Genomic DNA, 16252 nt, shown 5'->3' on the forward strand with positions numbered 1-16252 from the left:
TGTGTACCTCGACTAGGGAATAGTCCAAATTCGATTCGAATTTGCAAAGAATTAAAAAATTCCAATTTCAAAATGTATCATGTATTGTCTCTTTAAAAATTTAAATTCGACCATTCGCCATCTAAAACCTGCCGAATTGCTGTTTTAGCCTATGGGGGACTCCCTAGAACCCATCTGGAGTGAATTGGTGGACTTTGAAATATCAAAGTTTTTTTTGAATCGAAGTAGATCGAATACGCTATTAATTCGATTCATACAATGGAATTCGGCCGAATACAGACCTATTTGATCAAAAACGGACCTATTCGACCAAAAAAAAAAAAACTTCTACTTCATTTCGGTTGGTCTTTTTGAATTCGAATTTTGACATTTTTCCATTCAAAATTTGTCCCTTGATAAATATGCCCTCAGTGTATTTAAATGGGAAAAAAACTCGGTCGGACACCATAAAATGTTATCTCGTTGGATGAAGATGCAGCATGCATGGTTCGCATCTCACAGTTGGGATATGTTGGATGGAAATATTTCCATGTAGTTTACACATCATATTTTTATATCAGTCTCAGTGGCTAAAAGACCGCACCAGGCCCCCTGCCAAAAATAATGTCCCGGTGCACATCTTCCTCTCCTGGTTCTACCAGTAATCAGGGGCTTAACTATAGAGGAAGCAGACCCTGCGGTTGCAGGGGGCCCAGGAGTGTAGGGGGCCCAGTGAGACCCTAATTAATTAGCAATTTTAATATATCTTGGTAAAATAGGCCAACTTATAAATATTTTGGGGCCCTAAATTGAATTTGCTATGGGGCCCAGAAACAACTAGATACGCCACTGCCAGTAATGCTGGGGGGAGGGGGATTTTAGTACTATAGAGAGCCCCTATGTTCCAGGGACCCATAGCGACCGCGGGGTCTGCTTCCATTACTCAGTGTCGGACTGGCCCACCAGGATACCAGGAAAACTCCCGGTGGGCCCAGGAGTCAGTGGGCCCTCTTGCTTCTAACCATTTGGCCTATTTCATGGTCATTCCTTATTTCTTTATGGGAAATATAGGTTTAATAATGGAAGAATAAAGTATAGTAAGTAGATCTAAAAGACTAGGGGAATAAAGAGGTTGAGTGAGGAGAGGAGGAATAATAGTTTGGAAAGTGGGCCCACGGTCTAAGGTTTTCCGGTGGATCACTGGCATCTCAGTCCTACACTGACGCCATTGATCAGTCCCATTATATTTAGATACGTCAGATGTGTTCTGTCGACCAGACACTATCCTACAAAAGTGCTAGTGGAGTTTAGCCTTATGTTATCAGGTGTGGCTCTTTGCTGCCCCATTGTATACTTGTGGGCTGCTGCGAGTTTCTCAACCTGCCTCATGGCAGAAACGCTCCTCAAGGTGTGGAGTAGGTGGGCTGAGGGAATTTAAAAAGTTGATCTATATGTATAGAGGGCTCCCCCAAAAAGCTGCCAACCTAGTAGAAATAGGAGCAGGTCTTATCCAGCTACTTTTATTCCTTTACATACAGGCAAGTGCCATTAGCCTTACACTATATAGCAGGTGACCGTGTTGTGCGCACGCGTGGATACTATAATCCTTGCAAGATATAAGGTTGGAGGTAACTGCTAATAACTACTGAGGTGAGGCGGGTGCTGGGGAACATTAAACACTATCCTGTTCGGAGAAATGAATTCTCGTGCTGAAGGTGCTGCGCATCCATTCTCGTGACACAACGACGCGCAAAAAGTGAAAGGACGCGCTCTCGCCCCAACCATTGTAAGGGCTGGGGGGATGTTTCCATGGAACGTTAGTGCCAGTCGCTGACACGGTGACCTGTGGCGCTGCGAAGTTTCGGTACCCTCCTCCCTCTCCCGCCTCCTTCCCAGGGGTAGGCTTCCTGCTTAGAGGACCTGAGACATACACCTCCCTCCGCCCCTCTCCCCTGAACTGTGCGCTCTGCTATCATTGGTCTCCGTAGAGCAGGCATTGCGCACAGCTCCTGCTAGAGCACACGGGGCGCCTGTCGTACGTTCAGCTCCTCATTACTATCTGGGAGCAGCAGCAGTAACTACGCGCCGCTACACAAGTGCCAGTGCTGTCCCTGTCCCAGGCAGAGATTTCATAATGCAGCTTAGGCACGGTCCCCCTTCATGAATAGACTGATAAGTAGAGGGGCGCCATTGTAAGCTGCCTGGCACTCACTAACTGCCCTTACAGGGATCTCATCATAGGGGGCTACTGTTTGGTGGGCTGCACCACAGAGGGCTGGCACGTTCATAGGAGAGCGGACACTAGCTGTGCTGAAGGCTGGGGTCGCTGTCATGTTTGTGTGCTGAGGTGAACAGGAGAAAACAATCAGGAGGGCTATGTCCATGTGCACTCACGCCCGACTTGTCACTTTCCGGATGGGGAGGATACAGTGTGGAGTTTGTGGTACAGACACCTCTGCTTACCTGCTGGTATGTTCCATCCAATATACACTTTGCATAAAACATCTGTTGCATATCTCTGTACAGCGATGATATGGAATATGAAAGGTAAAGGTAGACAGGTACAGTTTCATGGATTCAACATGAAATTCTCCATTCGCAAATGGACAGCTACATCCACAATTGATGGCATTTTGGCATCAGAGGAACTGAAAGGCAGTAATTGTAATAGATAGCTAGATACAGGTAGGCAGAGAGATGATGTATTTAAATACTATATATATATACATATATATATATATATATATATATATATATATATATATATATATATATATATATATATATATATATACACAATATCTTGTAAATTATATCCTTATAAACGGTGAGTTCTGATGTCATCAGTTATAAACGGTGAGTTCTGATGTCATTTCTGTCACATGACTCAATGAAACTTGTGTATTATAATAAATAAAGTACCCCCAGTTGCAATTAGAAGTTACCTCGGAGTTCCATGACCTGTATAAAAACACTTGCCCCTTCTGCCTCGTGTTTTTATATGGTCATGAAACTCCTCGGTAACTTATAATATCCTTATATTTTACAAGAGGGGGTACTTTATTCACTATATATATATTTATATATATTTATATATATAAACTACTGTAAAGGTTTATCTTGTTCCATTTCAGTAAAGGCTTTTGTTTGTACTCCTGTGATAAACAGACACATGTAGAAAAAAAGTATATGTCTATGGGTCAATAATTTATTTACAGCTTTATTACATTATCAGAATTTATGTAAGAAATTATTATGTTTGTACACACTTGTCTTTTGGTCAAGCTATGGCATCTATCTATCTATCTATCTATCTATCTATCTATCTATCTATCTATCTATCTATCTATCTATCTATCTATCTATCTATATCTATCTATCTATCATACAGATGTATTTTTAATTTCATTTATAATTTGGAGATCTAATTTATTCTACAAATAGTAGAAGTAAACAGAATAGAGCCAATGCAATTATATACAAACATAACTAGTCCCTGTCCAGAAACCCTTTCAATCTCTGACTTATATTCATGTTTTTGTTGGGGTACACCTTGCATTGTATTAGCACAGCAGTAATAAGTGTTCAAGCTAGACAACTTTAGGAATAAGAGTTTAGAAAGCAAATCCATCATATAGCCAACATATTTACTTAAATACTCAGTTGAAACATGCAGTTAAGACTTTTATTGATAATAAAGGTAATCTAAAGTACATGTAACCAAATTGTGCTTATTTAGTTTATCACATGAATTTAGTTTTAAAGCATCGTAAGAAAAGCATATTATTACATTTCTTACAAACTAATGTTTAGTTTGTACAGGTATGGATCCGTTATCCAGAAAACTATTATACAGAAAGCTCTGAATTAGGGAAAGGCCATAGACTGCATTTTAACAATTTAATTTCAAATATTTAAAAATTATTTCCTTTTTCTCTGCAATAAGAAAACATTGCCTTGTACTTGATCCAAACTAAGATATAATTAATCCTTATTGGAAGCAAAACCAATCTATTGGGTTAATTTAATGTTTACATGATTTTCTAGTAGACTTATGGTATATTATGGAAAGATCCATTATTCCAAGTCCTGAGCATTCTGGATAAAGGTCCCATACCTGCACTGTGTAAAAAAAATTGTCCAGGTCAATTCTAAGAACATAATAGTCACTTGAAAGTACACAATTCTGCTTCTGCTGCCTATGGTCATTTCATTATATGTACTCAATGACATTAGCATATTTTGAGAATTGCAGCATATAGGTGTAAACTGTGGCGACACCATAAAGCATAAAGTATATTGGAATGCATATAAATATGTGTGTATGTGTAACATGAGCAGTAAAAAAATAGAGTATTTAGAAAAAAATATTTTTATATTTATATGTATATGGAATCTATTATCCAGATAGCATTTTTGTGCACTCTCACAAATACAAGAATTCCTATTTAAACAAGTAATTCTAATGTTTTGCACTAATTACCTATGTAGCAGTTCGTACCTTTTACTTAATGGTAACTGCAGTAGCATACATTGATATTGGTAGCAAAAGAATTGTATTAGTTTTATTTAATGTTTACATGTATTTAGTACACTTAAGGAATGGAAGACCCCAGCTCCTAAACATTCCATACAATAGATCCCATACCTATACACCCACAAACACACACACACAAACTGTTCTAGAAGTCTTTAAGCATGATTGAGCCACATATAAAATGGTAAAAAATGAAAAGTAAAAAAAAAGTAAATTCTTGTATGTGCAGATGCATAGACGCTGTTTGCATGCAGGGGCTCAGCAGTAATACATATATTATTTATATGGGCATGAGTGCTAAAACACTAAGGGGGGGCAAACTAGTACCAATTATTGCTCAGTCAAAAACGTGAGGATGTGCAAGTTAGGGGATGAGTTAGGAGGGTGGGTGCCTCCACTCGCCCCTTATGAATACAGTGCTACCAAACACAGTTAGTGCTGTATTTATGAGGGGAATGCAGTTTCTTATGCTCCATTCTGGGGCAGGGAGCAAAGTGTGAAAAACTGAGGCACCTGTTTGAACCCTTCTCCTTTGTCAGTAAATGAGCCATCTATTCTATACATAAAACACACATCTTAGAAATATGATAGTTGGCTATATACATAGAGCTAGATACATAGATGATTTATTTAGAAAATGTTATAAAGCTCACATTTGTTCTTACCTTTGCAAATTCAGTCACTTACATTTTAAGTGGTGCTGACTGCTGTCCCATGTATCCAGTAAAGTGGAGATTGTGTGTAAAAACACTGGCATAGTATAAGCCATGTCAGAAAAAGTTTGAGGAAGATTATATTTGTGTGTACTAGAGTTTAATTACTTCAGAAAGAGATTCAAAAGATGTATTTTTGTCAGCAAGCCATGAAAACTTTACCAAGTTATTATTGGTGCCAGATGGCTCATTTTTCTAGGAGACTTTGTGCTGTAGTTGTTCTGCAGTCCCAGAAATTACATGGACTTTTTGAACGCTTTCCAGCGTGGTTTGGAAAGCATGAATCCGCCAATCTCAGAGGGATTGCAGGCATAAGTAATTGTGGTCAGTTTACGTCTTAGTTACTCACTTAACTGACAGTCTCCTCTGAGTCGGAGGAATAACTGTATTTTTGTCTGACCAATTTGTACCAGCATTTTTCATCATTGGTTTGTATCATTTCTGTATGATTTTGCAGTGACATCTCTAAAGTATGCCTTGTTTTCTGGTAGTTGAGTTGTTATTTTGCAAAAGTTTACTAATATTTACATGTCAAATCAGATGATTTCTACCTGTCATTGATTGTGTGTGGATAACCCATCTATCTCAACAAAAACCCATGTCAGTAGTAAAATAATAGTAATAGATATTTTAACATTTAATAGTTTTTCCATAGATTTTACACATTAAAGAAATACAAAGATAAATACCTATATATATTTGTGTGTATACTTACTGCCTTACAAATACAGTATTCAAACCTTTTACTAGTTCTCAAACTTTGTATCAGGATTGCAAAATTAAAATCTAATTTTCAAATATCATGTTTAAAAAAAAAATCAGAGAATACAATTTTTGGGTTGAATAATTTTTCTATAAAATGTCATCATTATTCATGGGTCTGAATACTTTTTCATGGCATTATATGTTACAGCACTGGTTATCTTTCGCATCATGTAAGTTGTGCATGCTGAGGACATATAAGAAAGAGGGATAATGAAAGGGTTACATATCCATTTATGTTCCACCGAATTCAGTTGCTGCTATGGGATGCGAAGTGCACTGTTTGCAAAACAGTTTTTTTTTTGAAAACATAATTTTTTCCAAATACAATTTTTAAGTGAAGCAAATGTAGAGTGCTGAAAACATGGAAAATTGCAGGGCACTGCAAAACATGTGGCGTAAACATTATCTGAATACATTATTGACAGCATACAGTCATGCTGTTGTACAGGAATCTTTACTTGTCATTAGCAATTTTGTGCTGTCTGCAAATAGAAAAGTGTCACTAACATGTAGTATGTGTAAAAATTTCCATTTCTATATGCAGTAAAATCTAAGAAGAAAACATATGACATTAAGGGGGTTATTTATTGAACGTCGAGTTGTTTTTTCTCAAAAAAAATTAGTTTTTCAAGGGTAGTTTCACTAAAAACTCAAATTTTTCAGTATAAAAAAACTCAAATTTCTCAAGATTTATTATGTCCCAAAGCTGCTAAAAGCTGAATCCAAAAATCATCCAGCTAAAACCTGTCGAGGTCACTTAAAAGTCAATGGCAGAGGTCCCTTGAACCATTTGAAGATGTCTTTTCACTTCATGATTTTCAGGTTTTTTATGGTGGTTTTCCCTCGAAAAGTCGATCAATTTAAAATATTTTAGTTTCCCCCCTGATTGCATTGAATCAAGTTTTTTACATTCTAGTTTTTTCATAAATAAGCAAACATTCGAATTGTGAGTCTATTCTAGGTAGAAAAAACCTCACAAACTCGACCTTTGATAAAGAATCCCCTATCTGTACTGTTATTTGATGAGCTCAGGGAAGTAATTAGCTACCTGTGCTGCAATTTTCTGTTTTATCAGAGAATGTTACAATGTATAAATGCTGTTCCAACTAAAAAGAAGTTGTATCTAACAAGTGGCCATTTTCTGTGTCTGACATTAGAACAGGAAAAAGTAAATTACACATGGACAGGTACTCCATGGAGTTACAATCAACAAGGCTCGACACTTTTGTTACAGACTGTATATAGAACACTGCAGCTTTGTATCTGCGCAGCTTTCATTTATAATAATTATTTGAAACATAATAACAGTCCCCAGATTGTGCCTTCATTAGTAAGGAAAATGCACTAATCCATTCGTACTTTGCTGCGGTTCAAAGTAAATTTACCAAATCTGATTTGTAGTATAGGAAATTAAAATTACTTTTGTTACTTTGTACCACAGCCAGAGGATGTAGATAATGCACTTAAAGTGGGAAAAATATTTAGAAATAGGGCTGTTTTAGAACGGAGTGGAGTATTGGGGATCCATGCATAGTTAGCATCATTAATGATAAAATGGGCAGAGTAATGTAAAATTGTTAGGTTGTTATGCTTAAAGGGGAATCTATTTAAGACTTACTTGGATGCAGGCTGTGATATTATAAGCCAAATTAATCTTGTTTTATAATGGATATATGTTATTTTTTTTATACGTTATGTTGTTTTTAAATTATTTGCCTATTTATTCTCTTTCAATCTATGAAAATTAAAATGTTATATAAATTTACTGGAAACCAGAATTCTGAGCAGATTCTGAGGCTAGATGGCTATTATTTCTTATATAGGTATAGTATCTATTTTTCTGGAATGAGTTTTCAGCATAAGGTTTTTTTGTTTTTTTTTGTCAAATATTTTTATTTTGTTTTACAAAGAAAAAGAAACAGAAGAAAATCAAAATACAGCCGTTGCTCCTATTTTCCATGAAAACTCTTACAGAAAGTAATGTGTTGCATGTAAAAAACAGCTTCAATAATGCAAAGATACAGATTACAAGTATTGCTGTCAACAATAAGGAAAATAGGACACCAATATTAGTTAGACAGAAAAGAATAGACAGAAGTGGTAAAACAGAAACTAAAGAACGTATCCATAGGGGGAGCATACTCAGTGAAGAATATGATCACATAAGAATATAGGTGTGTCTTGGGGAAAAAATGGCAAACCTAGGGTGCTGTCCTCCTTACATACCCATATCTAACCTATTGTTGAGAGCCCTCTATATTGAACCCAGGGGCCCCAGAGTTTATGAAAAGAGCGCAAGTCACCCTTGGCAAGTGAGGAGAGCCTTTCCATAGACATATAGTTATCTAGTCTGTGTTTCACCTCCTGTAAGTTTAATGAGTTGGTTTTCCAAGCCTTGGCAATAGTCTGTTTGGCTGCCGTAAATATACGGTCTACTAGCTGCCGAACCCAGCATAAGGTTTTTTTAAAAAGAAAATGGATTACCATACTAAAAATATTGAAACAACCACAACAGGATTGCTTTGTCACCAATATGGATTTATGCAGCTTGGTTAAAATCGAGTAAACTGGATTTTCAGATAAGAGATCTCATACCTGCAATTATATTTAGGTCCATAACCATTCCTCTTCCAGTGTTCCAATCAATCCCTTGCCTAATTGCTAGGGAAACTGGGGCATTTGAAGCCATACAACAACTTCTAAACAAAAGGATTGCTAATTGGGAAAAAAATCTAATTGTTTTAGAATAGCATCTACAAATATCAGTCCATAGACAATCCTATTATTCTAATGGATGTGAAAAATATCAAACCAAGAGATGTTATGCAGGTACAAATGCATGTATTACCCACCTTAAATTTGGTACATTGTTATTGGCATAATTTGTTTAGGTGAAATATTATATAAGGATATTAAAAAAGAATGCCATAATCAACGTCACACTAAGGGTATTATTTATTAAAGCGCGAGTTGTGTTTTTCATGAAAATTCCAGTTTTCAAGGTTATGTTTTGTTCAAAAATCACATTTTCTGGTTAATGAAAAAAACAAATTTTTTGAAAAATAGAATTTTGAAATATTTATTATACCCCGACCCTGAAAATAGCTTGAATCCAAAAAAATACACCATCTAAAACCTGTTGAGGTTGTAGGAGTCAATGGCAGAGGTCCCTTGAACCATTTGAAGATGTTAATAGCCTTCATGATGTTCTTTTTGAGAGGGTTTTGGCCTCCTTTTTTTTCAGAGGTTTTTGCCCGGTAACTCAAATGATTCAAGTTCTTTTTCGCTGAAAATGCGGTTAATTCGCGTTTTTCGGTTGTTAAACCCAAACTCGATGAATTGATTTTTTTCTATTCGAGTTTTTTCTTAAATTAGAAACCATTTGATTTCTGAGTTTATTTAAGTTCATTTGAGGTATAAAAAACTCAAACATTTGACCTTTTTATAATTAAAGAAGAAGGGAAGCTACTGAAGAAGATTATTACCAATATACTAGCCACAATAGTGCAAGCTAGAACACTATTGGGGGAATGTAATAAAAGTCGCAAAGAACAAAACGGTTTGCACAAATAAGAAAACAAATTCACATTTCACAATCTAATATTCTTCCTTAAACTCTTATTGCATTGCGAATTTTCATTGCGCATTGCCCACTTTTAAAAAGTGCTTTAAAGTGTCGTAATCCTTTAGAGCAAACGTAACAACTTTTTCAGTAAGAAGTTTTATAACATTCACTGCACACTGGCGCAAACTATAAAATTCACAAACCTTCTTCCACTGTCGGAAGTTGTTGATAAACAGTTTCCGGGTTCACAAAAGCTATATTAAATTAGTGAAAAGAAAAATGTGTTCGCATAGAGGCATAACTTTTCGCATTGTGAATATTTTTTCCGTTACTGACTTTTATTACATTCCCCCATGTATTCTGTAGAATGCTTTACCATACTAGAGTAAAGAGCTCTAGAAGTTCTATGCATTTGTTTAGGATAGCAGCTTCCATATTAGCTGATGTGTTGTGATGTGACATCACTTCCTGCTTGAATCTGTCCCTGCTCACTCATAGCTTTGGGCTCAGATTACATCAGGGAGGGGAGGAGGGAGGGGGAGAGTAGCAAACTGATCATAATCGTGCTATGTCCTGGAGGTTTAATCTGAAAGAAGGAAGTGTGATGCAGAAACCCATGTTTACCCTATAGAAGGAAAGAAATTTGGTGTTTCTTCAAGTAAGAGTCAGATTTTGATTGGTAGTTAGGTCAAATTCATTGGTGTGCGATCCCAGGCTAACTCTGTTCGTCGGCTTTTCTCCACCTGCATTTTCTAGTGCGCATGCAGAGTGAATCTTTTTATTTTTTGCACCAAAATCCACTGTGTGTGCGCTCTAAGGCTGATACAGCGCCTGTCAATACATTTGCCAGAAGCAGTGGATGGGAGCAGCAACGTAACTATAGGGGGGCGGGCCCTGGCTCGGGACGTGCAGCCGGGCCCTCCCGCCCCCCCCCTGTATGCCCGGGAACTGCCCAGAATTCGTGGCGCGCGAGCTGCCGGGGGGCCCTGAGGGGGTGCGGGCCCTCGCCCAATCGCACCGCCTGCTCCCCCGGTAGTTACGCCACTGGATGGGAGTCCATTTACTTTGTTCCATCTGTGCTTTCTATTTTCTTTATAGTGCTTTCTATATAATTATTTTTGGCCGTTATCTTTAGGGGCAGATTCCTGAAAAAATAACCTGGACGAGGAAAAAAAAAAGCTGGCAAAACTCACGTGACTTTTTTCTGGAATGCTAGCTTTTTTTTAAAAAAAATTACAAAATATTCCTGTGCATGTTTTTTCGCAGGAAAAAAAGTTGCATGCCAGTAAAAATCAGGGAGGCCCATTTATCAAAAGTCGATTTTCGAAGAAATGTAAATTCGAACATCTAAAACTCAAACGAATATTCTCGACTCGAAAACTTACATTTGATTAGAATTAGACTAAACTCGAATCGATTTTTTTCTCCTAAAAAACTCGAATATCAGGAAGGCTAGTAACATCTTAAAATTTTATTCATTGACTTATACATGAACTCAGCAGGTTTTAGGTGGCTACAAAACCCCTCTTATTTACACCAGTTATGCAGTACATTAAGCTTGTTGTCTGTATTTGAAAAGCATGCACATGCACATTATACAGAATATATATTAGTCACAAGGGAAACAGTAGTTGAATGCTCAGATTTTTTTACATGGTGTGCTAGAACCTTGTGCTTATTCCCTTATGAAGATCAATTTATGATACTGTGGTAGAGTGACTAGGAAAAGGAGGAAAAAGGTCACTCTAGCCTTTAATTTCGCCCCAGGGACTGAGATAGGCTCCAGGAAGGGAGTTACTAAACAGAGAATTAGTGCTCTGTTTAAAGACTTTAGTAGCCAGGGACTCCATTCCGCAGATCCAGTCCAGAGATTGGAGTTCACCTTCCACAGGAAAGCTGTCCTGTGGAAAGACTATTTAAAGTTAATTAGAATGGGAGAGTGTCTCTCATCAGGGCACAGCAGGTAGGAGACCTGGCTGTGTTGGGAACTCCCAGAGGAGCTGGGAGTGCCGCCTGATCCTGCATGAAGCAGAGGGAGCCCGTGGCTGTGACTAAGAGCAAGAGTTGTTGTCTGTGTGGGACATTGGAGAAAAGCCAGGAGGCTAAAAGGTTCACTCCAAGACTGTGAGTACAGGGGTGAGCCATAACAATTGTTTTGTTTGCTGGTTGTCCACAAGGGGCCCAGCCTAGTCAGGGACTGCTCCAGAGTTGGAAGGTAGTGCCCAGTGGGCTAGGTTTTATTTTTATGATTTTGTTTGTATGATAAAATGGTCACCCCTGTGTATGTGGATTATTGACTGTCTTTGAAAAGTGGGAAAATAAACCTGTATTTTCCTTGAAGAAGCTGTGTGTCCCTGTCTTCATGCTCCTTTCTCCTATGCTGCCTGCTCACCATTGACTAATCCCCTCTAAAAGTTACGTGTTCAAGCCGCCAGCTTGCCACAATACATATATGCATATATGGTTCAATAAAGAATACTTAGAGGCACATTTATCAAAGGTCAAATTTCGAATTCATGTGAGTTTTTAAAAACTCGATCAATTGAAATGTATTAAAAAAATCTAATTTTTAAAACTCGGATGAATTAAATCGGCCAGAAAACTCTAATCAAATCGATTTGAATTTAAAAAACTCGATTTGAGTTTTTTTCTCCGAAATAAAAAAACTCGAATGTCAAGATGGCTGCAAACAACTCCAAATTGATCCCTGGACCTCTCCCATTGACTCAAACAGCAATTCAGTAGGTTTTAGGTGGTGAATAATAAAATTTGAATTCTTAAAGGGCCAGAGTATGATAAATCTCAACAATTCAAATTTTTAAAAACTCAAATCAAATTTGAATAACTCCCTAGTTGAATTTGACAGGTTTGACCATAAAAACATGTGAAAATTAAATTCGACCCTTGATAAATCTGCCCCTTAGAGCCCTTATACTGAAACTAAACTGCAGAGCTAACTAGCTAAGATAGTATTGCCATCCAAGTGCTGGCCTGGTGCTCTGCTCTTTCACACCCCACTGCTCCTCATTTTCCCCTTGTTCCATCAGCATCAGTCTACTCTCTCCCCCCAATCTGGGTATGAACATGTGTCTCTTCTGCCTATCCCTAGTTTTAGCTCTGAGTATCACTTCTACTGCAGGTAAGAATGAATGAAAAAAAATAGTGAAAGGATGCCATAGACTGCAGAGCTCTGCTGCGTTAGTGCTTTATTGTACACACGACATGTTTCGAGTCACATGGACCCTTTCTCAAGTGTAACAATCACATGATCAAACCACATCTTATAGCCTTAATTGCCAAACAGTGCTCCTCCTCCCACCAATTAACTCATTAGTCCAGAGTAAAAGTGTAAAATAGGTAGAAAACATAGAACGTATAAAACGTTTAAAAGTCCCAGTGAGGGAGAAGCGATTGCTTTAAATCGTATTGTTTAATATAATAGTCTAATATGAATGTATCTCTAGAATAATTGTGGAAAGGCACAGTTATGCATGTATTCTTGGATTGTCAGGACAGGTAGATCCAAAAAAGGATAGTACCACCTTTCTTATGTGAATATCTATTTTAAATGTTTTTAAATTAAATAGCGGTTGTCCATTTTTTGGACTAAGGTGATGTGGGGTTCTTTGGATTTTTGTCTTTTATTATAGAGTGTATCTGAAGATATGGAACCTTGGCACTTGGACACTACATGTACACTGGAGATCACTGGGACTTTTAAACGTTTTATACGTTCTATGTTTTCTACCTATTTTACACTTTTACTCTGGACTAATGAGTTAATTGGTGGGAGGAGGAGCACTGTTTGGCAATTAAGGCTATAAGATGTGGTTTGATCATGTGATTGTTACACTTGAGAAAGGGTCCATGTGACTCGAAACATGTCGTGTGTACAATAAAGCACTAACGCAGCAGAGCTCTGCAGTCTATGGCATCCTTTCACTATCTTCTTGCTGATGCTAATTGAGGTCTATACGGTGTGACCTTTGAAAGGAGTGCCTACTATTGCAAAGATTGGGGATAAGCTGGTAATTCGTTTGTTGGAGAATGAAAAAAAATATCTGATTACAATGGGTAAATATGCTTGTGCAATTTAGCCCTGTGTCTCTAATTATGGATTTTATTTTTATTTGCCTTTATTTAACTCTGATCGTGGATTTTTTTTTTATTTGCCATTAAACATCCAACTCTAAGAAGTACAAAGTACTGTATTTGTAGATGAGCTTAATGGTTTCAGGCATACATGAAGTCATGTTTGCATAAGCACAATATCATTTTAAAGATCAGTGCACAAGAAAATGGCACGTTACTAACATAAACCACTAATCTGAAGCTTTTACAAATTATTAACACATGAATAATAGAATCCCAGTTCTGCACTGAAGTCATCCACAGGTTGAATGTTAATGCAATATCATCAAACTAAAAAAAAAAATCACAATAGCGGAAAAAAAGCAAAATGACTGACACACTGTAAACAAATATTTCCCAATGTATTTTTGGCTTTTGTCTGGTGAATTGGCAGTTACATTTCCAAGTGTTTAATGAACTGGGTGATAAATGAACATCAAATAGTGTTAAACTGTCCTTTCAAACACTTGTACACATATTTCATTGCTTGTTGTGTATATAACTTTTGTATGACCTGACTCATTTAGGATTTGATATGATGTTACACAAATAAAAGGAACATATCTCCCTATAAAGGAGCTCATTGCATGGGTTAACCTTACCTTTTTTACGTGTCTACAATAGCACAATGCGTGTGCCAGAGATAAGTTATAGAACAGGTGAACATGTATCTCCCTTAGGCTAATCTCAAACAAGCAACATTTCTGGAGAAAAGGTGCATAAAGTAGAGTCCCGTGAGCAAACTATTTAAGAGTGATAGTCAGCTGAGAGCTTAGGCTAATGCCACACAGGGCATATTTAAAAATTCGTTATCAGTCATTTTTTCCTTCCTTGTGATGGGTTGTGTAATTACATTACAGCCAGAATGGAACAGCACCACTTATGAACAATAAAAATGACGTTATTGCAAACTTTTTCGGGCATTACAGCAACGTTTCAGACCACGTTGGGCCATTTATCAAGCTAGAAACGTGGCCTGAAATGTTGTTGTAATGTCCTAAAAAGTTTGCAATAAAAGTCTTTTTATTCTTCATAACATAAATGGTGCTGTTCCATGCTGGCTGTCATGTATATACCAATGGGAAGTGGACATTGGAGGAACCTGCACTACACAAAGATTTTAAGTGTTGTGTCGACTACTTTCTACCAGATTGTGTAATTACATTGCCCTAATTGCACAGGGCACCACTATTGATGAGGTTCCATGTTCAACAAATGACACATACAGGGGCACTCAAGGGCCTGTGCCTCGGGCAGCAGCTTTAAAGGGGATGCCTATATAGTAAAAACATTTTATGGGAAAAAAAACCTTCTTCCCCCGTTGTCAGATGCTTTCCTACTAAATCTGGCAGCAGAGGTGGAGGTAGGGGTCGACAGAAGTGATGTCACACCTATGTGCATTGCTCCATGGAGTCTCATCTGCTGGCATCATGTGGTGGCACTCACGGTGCCTAGCTCAGCACTGGACCTGAAGACACTACTGATGACACAGTGAATACTGATGACACAGGGAATTGCTGGTGCCATATTAAAATGCAATGAATTTCAACCACATGTGGTAGGTACCATTATTGGTATATATTTTTTTTTTAGCCAATTCCAAAAAAATACACTGTACTGTTTTGGTGTTTATTCATCACCAGAATAAAAATATCATATTTCTTTGCATCTGTTGATTTGCATTGGTGCTATAATTCTCCTATAGTTCTCCTCTGTATTGGCCCCATGTGACAGTCTGTCCAAGACAGCAATGTGCCTAACATCTGCCTTAAACAGATGGTAAGTAAAGGGCTCTCTTTGAATGTTGCACCTGTTGGTGCTTGTTGTTGTGTCAGTTGAATATTGCTGCTCTTGGAAGGCATGTAAGTGCTCTCCCATGGGCTACTTTTCTACTGCCCCTAATATTTCAGGGATTACAAAATGGCACAAACCTTTATGCCTCAAATATATGGTGAAAATGTTTGCACCAGATTGCAGTGGGTGCAATTCTAATGGAATCGTGAAATATTGGGGAATATTGCAATTCGGTAAACAAAACATAAAAAAATTGAATTCTTATACTTAGGGATCACTTTGTAAGTGAGCCCATTTTTCTGTATGGTCTGATGTAGTCTATTTAAATTAAATGACTGTTTAATCTGATTTATTTAGTGAGGCCCACTCCACAGAGGGCCCCCTTGGCCCTTGCAATAACATAGTATAAGGCCCGTGATTTCTAGTGGTGGCCAGGACTAAGGACATCAGTTTCTGACTACCTCAACAAATAGTTTTTAAGTGAGTTTTACTGGTTTTTGACTTGAAGTAGCAGATATAGAGATCGAAAAATAGCAGATTCACTGTATGTCTGTATGGCAAGATAATCGGTTGTAGTGTGATGAGTTTTGCAAGACAAGGGCAAGTTGTCACGAGTTATTTATTGCTGCTATAACAAACTTTGGGATTTTGTTGTTCACTAACTTGATATTTGGGACAGTTTGACAGCTCTGTCTGGCATGTACATAAATTTAATGCAAAACTTCAGAGAAAACCTACACATCTGTATGCCATTTGCCGTTTTAGCCT

At 37.5% G+C, this 16252-nt stretch overlaps 1 protein-coding gene across 1 annotated transcript in view; it reads left to right on the forward strand.

Annotated features, from left to right (window-relative positions):
• The first annotated feature begins 1935 nt into the window (after positions 1-1935).
• glis3.L (GLIS family zinc finger 3 L homeolog) overlaps positions 1936-16252 on the forward strand; it is a 216129-nt gene continuing 201812 nt past the window's right edge. Inside the window, exon 1 of the mRNA XM_018258381.2 lies at positions 1936-2448. The gene's annotated coding sequence lies outside the window, so the exon portion shown is untranslated. The remainder of the gene's footprint in view (positions 2449-16252) is intronic.

Source organism: Xenopus laevis, chromosome 1L (assembly GCF_017654675.1).
Source record: "Xenopus laevis strain J_2021 chromosome 1L, Xenopus_laevis_v10.1, whole genome shotgun sequence".
Lineage (NCBI taxonomy): Eukaryota > Metazoa > Chordata > Amphibia > Anura > Pipidae > Xenopus > Xenopus laevis.